The sequence below is a fragment of the Physeter macrocephalus genome, chromosome 12 (assembly GCF_002837175.3).
Source record: "Physeter macrocephalus isolate SW-GA chromosome 12, ASM283717v5, whole genome shotgun sequence".
In the NCBI taxonomy this organism is placed as follows: Eukaryota; Metazoa; Chordata; class Mammalia; order Artiodactyla; family Physeteridae; genus Physeter; species Physeter macrocephalus.
Window position 1 is genome coordinate 90,502,577 of NC_041225.1, and position 6,955 is coordinate 90,509,531.

The 6,955-nt window shown below is 45.9% G+C and overlaps 1 non-coding gene and 1 pseudogene across 1 annotated transcript; both read right to left on the bottom strand.

Annotated features, from left to right (window-relative positions):
* LOC102991361 (centrosomal protein of 78 kDa-like) overlaps positions 1-6,955 on the bottom strand; it is a 223,386-nt pseudogene that overhangs the window by 128,261 nt on the left and 88,170 nt on the right.
* LOC112062660 (5S ribosomal RNA) lies at positions 6,090-6,208 on the bottom strand. The gene has a single exon (XR_002890846.1). It is a non-coding gene; the product is annotated as a 5S ribosomal RNA (ribosomal RNA).

The following is a 6,955-nucleotide window of genomic DNA, read 5'->3' on the forward strand; positions in this document are numbered from 1 at the left end:
TATCTGTGAGTCTAGGTAAGTGCCGAATGTCTTTAACATGACAGATTATATTAACCATATATATTAACAATATATATTAACTATTTCTCTTCTCCTGATTTTTATGTAATTTCTAATACATAGTAGAATAGTAGAAAAGAAAAAATACCACACTGGAAAGTAACCGTTACACTAACTTTTCATTCTCCTGTCACTGCCAATTCAGCCAAAAGCCTTCTGTAGAATTCTGATGCAGACCATGAAAACACACTGTAAGTGTTCCAAAGTCTTTTCTATATTTGGTAGCCCTGTGATTTCCATTGGCAGAACTATCTTGGACTTTCATCTGAAAATCTATCAAAAAGAAATTAAGTAATAGGAATTCATATCAATGGTATTGGAGAAAAAAATCCTTGAATTTATCTTACTGTGTGAACCTTCATCCATGTACAAAATCAATGAGAAAGGTTAAACTTTAAAGGCAACATATCAGTTCCTTTCCCCATATATTTATTCTCGGATTAGTGATTTTTGAACAGGTTTTCATCTCTTTAGAAATACCTGTGCCATGACCGCAGAGTACTCAGATTTCTTTATGGTATTTGGTGGCATATGATGGGGAAAGTGACGAGTTGTATGACAGGAGAGGTACAAGGTGAACCTTAGAGTAAGTAAGACTTTATGCATAGTTCTTAATCCCAAAAGGAAAAGAGAAGGATAGCAGCGAAAGTCATTGGAATAAAGGACCTCTCAGATGAATCAGCATTAGGATAATTAATTGGTTACTGACTGTCCAGTCGGTTTAGATTATAAAGGATTCCTGAGTGACTGCATCACTTTATGAAAGGATCTACCCAACTATAGCTGTCTTTTGCTGCAATTAGGTTAGATGGCAATAATATGCATAGAGAATGGCAATTGTCAATTCCTGTCTTCCCAAAATTGAAGACACTCCTTAAGGCACAATTTTCCCCAAACTGCAAGTGATTTATCCATACTATACTAACTGAGACTGTGTCTTACCATTCTTGTTTGTTAAAGGAGATAACAAGGCTAACTTTGAGTAGAGTAATAGCAGGACACGTATAAAATACTTTCAGGTTAAGTTTTGTAAACAAAGTACAGTGTTTACCCACAAAAAGCAAACCAGCTCACTTAGTATTGCAAGAAATGCCTTGAAACATTTTCATTGCCACTAAAGGAATTTAAAACACCTGTTGGACATATTCCCTCGTAGAATTCCATTTGTACACTTATTCCTAATAGGACCTGTTATTTTAAATGCAAACTCATAGTATAAGGCTCAGAATTGATACTCAGTATTTTTAGTATTTTATTTATTTTACAGAAGGAACCACCTCATACCAGAAGCCCACTTCACAAAGGGGATGAGGAACCCTGCAGTAACCAAATCACAGCAAAGGGGGCCACATCACAGAGGGGATGAGGAACCCAGTCACACCAAAAGCACACATCAGAAGGGATGAGGAACCAAGAAGGAACCACTTCACAGCAAAGGCTCCATGTCACAAAGGGAATGAGGAACCCAGCAGGAACCACTCACACCAAAGGGCCAACATCACAAAGGGGATGAGGAGCCCAGTAGGAACCACGTCACACCAAATGGCAACATCACAAGTTAGAGGAACCAAGCAGGAACCGCTTCACACCAAAGGGTCCACATCAAAAAGGGGATGAGGAAACCAGCAGGAACCACCTCACACCAACAGCCCAACATTTCAAAGTGGATGAGAAACGCAGCAGTAACCACCTCACACCAAAGCCCACATCACAATGGAGATGAGGAGCCCAGGAGGAACCACCTCACTCCAAAGCTCCCATATCACAAATGGGATGAGGAATCCAGGGGGTACAACCTCACACCAAAAGGCCCACATCTCAAAGAGGATAAGGAAACGAGCAGGAACCACCTCACACCAAATGGTCCACATCATAAGGGATGAGGACCCAAGGAGGAAGCACATCACACCAAAGGGCCCACATCACAAAGGGGATGAGGAAACCAGCAGGAACCAATTCAAACTTCATCATCCTCATAATAAAGTGGATGAGAAATGCAGCAGGAAACACCTAATACCAAAGGGCCCACATCAGAAAGTGATGAGGAACCCAGGAGGAACCAGGTCACAACAAATGCCCACATCACAAGGTAAGAGGAGCCAAGCAGGAACCACTTCATACCAAAGGGCCCACATCACAAAGGGGATGAGGAAACCAGCAGGAACCAAGTCACACCAAAAGCCAACATCACAAGGGATGAGGAACGAAGAAGGAGCAACTTCACGCCAAAGGGCCCACGTCACAGAGGGGATGAGGAAACCAGCAGGAACCACCTCACACTTCATCGTACTCATAAAGGGGATGAGAAACCCAGCAGGAATTACCTAACACCAGAGGGCCCACATCACAAAGGTGATGAGGAACCCAGCAGGAACCAACTCACACCAAAGGGCCCACATCAGAAAGGGGATGAGGAACCCAGCAGGAGCCATCTCACACCAGAAGCCCACGTCACAAAGGGGATGAGGAACCCAGCAGGAACTATGTCACAAGAAAAGCCCACATCACAAGGGATGAGGAACCAAGAAGGAACTACATCATGGCAAAGGACCCACGTCACAAAGGTAATGAGGAAACCAGTAGGAACCACCTCACACTTCATCACACTCATCATAAAGGGGATGAGAAACCCAGCAGGAAACACCTAACACCAAAGGGCCCACATCACAAAGGGGATGAGGAACCCAGCAGGAATCACGTCACACCAAATGCCCACATCACAAGTAAGAGCAACCAAGCAGGAACCACTTCACACCAAAGGGTCCATATCACAAAGGGGATGAGGAAACCAGCAGGTACCGCCTCACACCAAAAGCCCACATCACAAGGTAAGAGGAACCAAGCAGGAAACACTTCACATTGCAAACGGCCACTCTGGAGAAGTGTATGGTGTCCCCTAAAACATCTGAAAAACACAGCTACAGAGCATAGGGCACTTCCACTCATGGGCGTATATCTTGGGGAAACCAAAAATCGACAGGCCACAGGCACCGCAAAGTCGAGGGCTGCTCTGTTTACAAGAACCTCAACTCGGGTACACCTTAAATATCCCACGAAAGAGAAAAATGGATAAACAAGTTGCGGTACATATGTACAATGGAATATCACTCAGCCATGAAATCAATGTCATAAGGCTAGTAGCAGCATAATGAGTGATTTAGGTACGATAATTCTAAGAGAAATAAGTCACAGAGATAAGGAAACGTATCATAAGATATCACCTATAGAGGGAATGTAAAAATCGCTACACATGAACTGAATTACAAAACAGAACAGAGTCACACATTTAGAAAACACACTTATGGCTGCTTCACGGGAAGGGTGAGGTGGGGTGATGCATAAAACAAGAGTATGAAATTAGCGCGGATACCATTCCATAAACCAAACATGTAATAGAAAAGACCTACTCATTGCTCACTGAACTGGACTCAACACACCCTATTCACCTGAGAAGAATATATCTGCGTAGTAAGAATCTTAAAAATATTTATTGATATCTCTCTGTAAGTGAATCAAGTGGGTGTAAAGGGGCATAAACACAGCATTGAAAATCAGCTACACCTCATTATAACTATAAATTACAAAAAAAAACCCAGATAGTGCAAGATAGAGAATTCTTACAAAATTCGTTCAGGGCGTGTGACGCTACCTGGATTGACCATATCTAGACCCACAGCTGGAAGAGAAATAAGGTTCCACACTCTTGGGGCCGAGAGGATTGGTGACCATGGTGAGGAAATGCAGACCCGTTAAGTAATACTGTGGGCTACCCATTCCATGGGTTCCAAATCTCCGGGTTCAAGGGAATCTTCCTACAGCTAAAACATGCATGGGAAACCCAGAGGATGGTACACCGTGTGATCGGGAAATGTTTCTAAAACGCACCTCATTTTTTCATCCCCTGGTGCTCGGGTTCGCCATTCCCGCCACTTTACTAACAATGTCCCCACTTGGAGAATCAGCACCTTTAACCTCCGGTTTCGTACAGTTTGCAATTTGTCCAGAGGATGAACGGGAAGAGGGGGAACCAATGACAGACCAGCTCTAGGTGTTTGGACAGGCAAATGTCACTCTAATTTCCAACCAGGAAAAATTAACCAAAGGCTCAGCCTGCCCCCCGGAACTAGAATAGGGCCTGAAGCCCAAAAAGGGCGTGTGCGTTTTTTTCCTGAATATATTCAGGGAAAAAACGCACACGCTCTTTTTGACCAACCAAACAAGCGGGTAATGCAAATAAGCACTACAAAGAGTTCTCACTTCGCATTGGTCAAAAGGGCCATCGTGAAAAAGTGTAAAACCCAGAAATGCAGGACAAGCCATGGATAAAAGGGAGCCTTATTACGCTGATGGGCGGGACGTAGATTGTCAATGGCCACTCTGGAGAAGTGTATGGTGTTTCCTAAAACATCTGAAAAACACAGCTACAGAGCATAGGGCACTTCCACTCATGGGCGTATATCTTGGGAAAACCAAAAATCGAGAGGACAAAGGCACCCCAAATTCGAGGACTGCTCTGTTTACAAGAACCTCAACTCGGGTACACTTTAAATATCCCACGAAAGAGAAAAATGGATAAACAAGTTGCGGTACATATGTACAATGGAATATCACTCAGCATGAAATCAATGTCATAAGGTTACTAGCAGCATAATGAGTGATTTAGGTACAATGATTCTAAGAGAAATAAGTCACGCAGATAAAGAAACGTATCATAAGATATCACTTATAGAGGGAATGTAAAAATCGCTACACATGAACTGTATTACAAAACAGAACAGAGTAACACATTTGGAAAACACACTTATGGCTGCTTCAGGGGAAAGGTGAGGTGGGGTGCTGCATAAAACAAGAGTTTGAAATTAGCACCGATACCGTTCCATAAACCATATATGTAACAGACAAGGCCTATCATTGCTCAACCCAGAAGATGGTACACCGTGTGATCGGGAAAGGTTTCTAAAACGCACCTCATTTTTCATCTCCTGGCGCTCGGGTTCGACATTCCACCCGCCTTACTAACAATCTCCCCACTTGGAGAGCCAGCACTTTTAAACTCCTGTTTCATACAGTTTGCAATTTGTCCAGAGGATGAACGTGAAAAGGGAGAACCAATGAGAGACCAGCTCTAGGTGTTTGGACAGGCACATGTCACTCTAATTTCCAATCAGGAAGAAGAATTAACCAAAGGCTCAGCCTGCCCCCTGGAAGCAGAATAGGGCCTGAAGCAATCCTGTGGTTTTGCGGCCAGCTCCAAAAAAGGCGAGTTGAAAAATGGAGCTCAGGGGCACTGCAATTCACAAACCTGCAGTGTTATAAATGATAACAATCGTCCAAAAATATACTGAGGTAAGGCAATGAAGAGAATTTGAAAGCAAGGCAGAATTGCAGGAAACAGTTTTCAAGAGGTAGATTGGAGTCGCCTTTAAAGCACCTGAAAAGCGGCAGAACTTCGATAATGATACAGTTGACCAACAAGGGCGTATGCGTTTTTTCCTGAATATATTCAGGAAAAAACGCACACGCCCTTGTTGGCCAAACAAACAAGCGGGCAATGCACATCAGCACTACAAAGAAGTCTCACTTCACACCGGTCAAAAGGGCCATCCTGAAAAACTGTAAAACCCAGAAATGCAGGACAAGCCATGGAGAAAAGGGAGCCTTGTTATGCTGGTGGAAGGGTTGTAAATTGCAGAGGGCCTCTCTGGAGAAGTGTATGGTGTTTCCTAAAACATCTAAAAAACAGAGCTACAGAGCATACGGCACTTCCACTCATGGGCGTGTATCTTGGCCCCGGCCCTGCGGTGGAGTCTGGGTCCGGGCCAGCCACCCCCGGAGCGTCGGGTGTGCCGCTGCCTTCCAGGGCCGCCTTCTGGCCGCCTGGCCCCGGCCAGGCCGGCGGGGAGCGCCCCCTCCGGCGCGCGCTGTGGTGGGAGGGGCCTGAGGAGGTGGGGCCTGCAGCGGTGCCCGGCGGAGGCGGAGGCGGCCTCGGCCGCTGGCGACTAAAGGAGAAGGCGGGGTGGGAGGCAAAAAGCCTGCAGCACCCGGTATTCCCAGGCGGTCTCCCATCTAAGTACTAACCAGGCCCGACCCTGCTTAGCTTCCGAGATCAGACGGGATCGGGCGCGTTCAGGGTGGTATGGCCGTAGACGGGAGTGGAGGCCGCGGGCTGCCTCTTGAGGCTCAGCTTCGCTGGCGCTTGCGCCTTACCGCCAGCCCCGCGCCCAGCCCGCCCCGGCAGGGCCCCGCCGCCCGCCCAGGCAGGGGAACGGAGGCCTTGGGTACCGCGGGGTGGCGGAGGGCTTGACGACCTCCTGGCCCAGGGCGGGCGGGACCCAGCAAACCCTTCGGCGCTTGGCGCCCCGCCCCAGATCCCGCACGTCTTTCACAGGGACGTGGCCCCAGAACACGTCCGGGGACGTGACAGGAATCATCTTAGCCAACTCAACCCCAGACATTTCCTCCAGGATACATACTATGTAGTAGCACACTTCCATGACCTAATGTCCATGGGAGCAGTCTTCACTATTATAGGAGGCTCCTACACTGATTCTCAGGTTATAGAGTTATCTCAGTATGAGCAAAAATTCACTTCACAAGTATATTTGTAGTAGTAAATATGACCTCCTGCAGCACTTTCTTGGCCTCTCAGGGATGTCACTGCGTTAGTCTGTGTACCCTGAGGCACACACAACATGAAATATTTTGTCTTTAGGCTCTTTCATCTCAGTAGCAGCAGTAATGCTAATACTCTTCATACTTTGAAAAGCATTTGCATCTAAACAAGAAGCCTTAGCAGTGGAAACTCCTACTCCTAACCTAGAATGGTTACACAAATGCCCTCCACCATATCCTATGTTTCAAGATCCTACCTATGTAAATGTAAAATAAGGAAGGA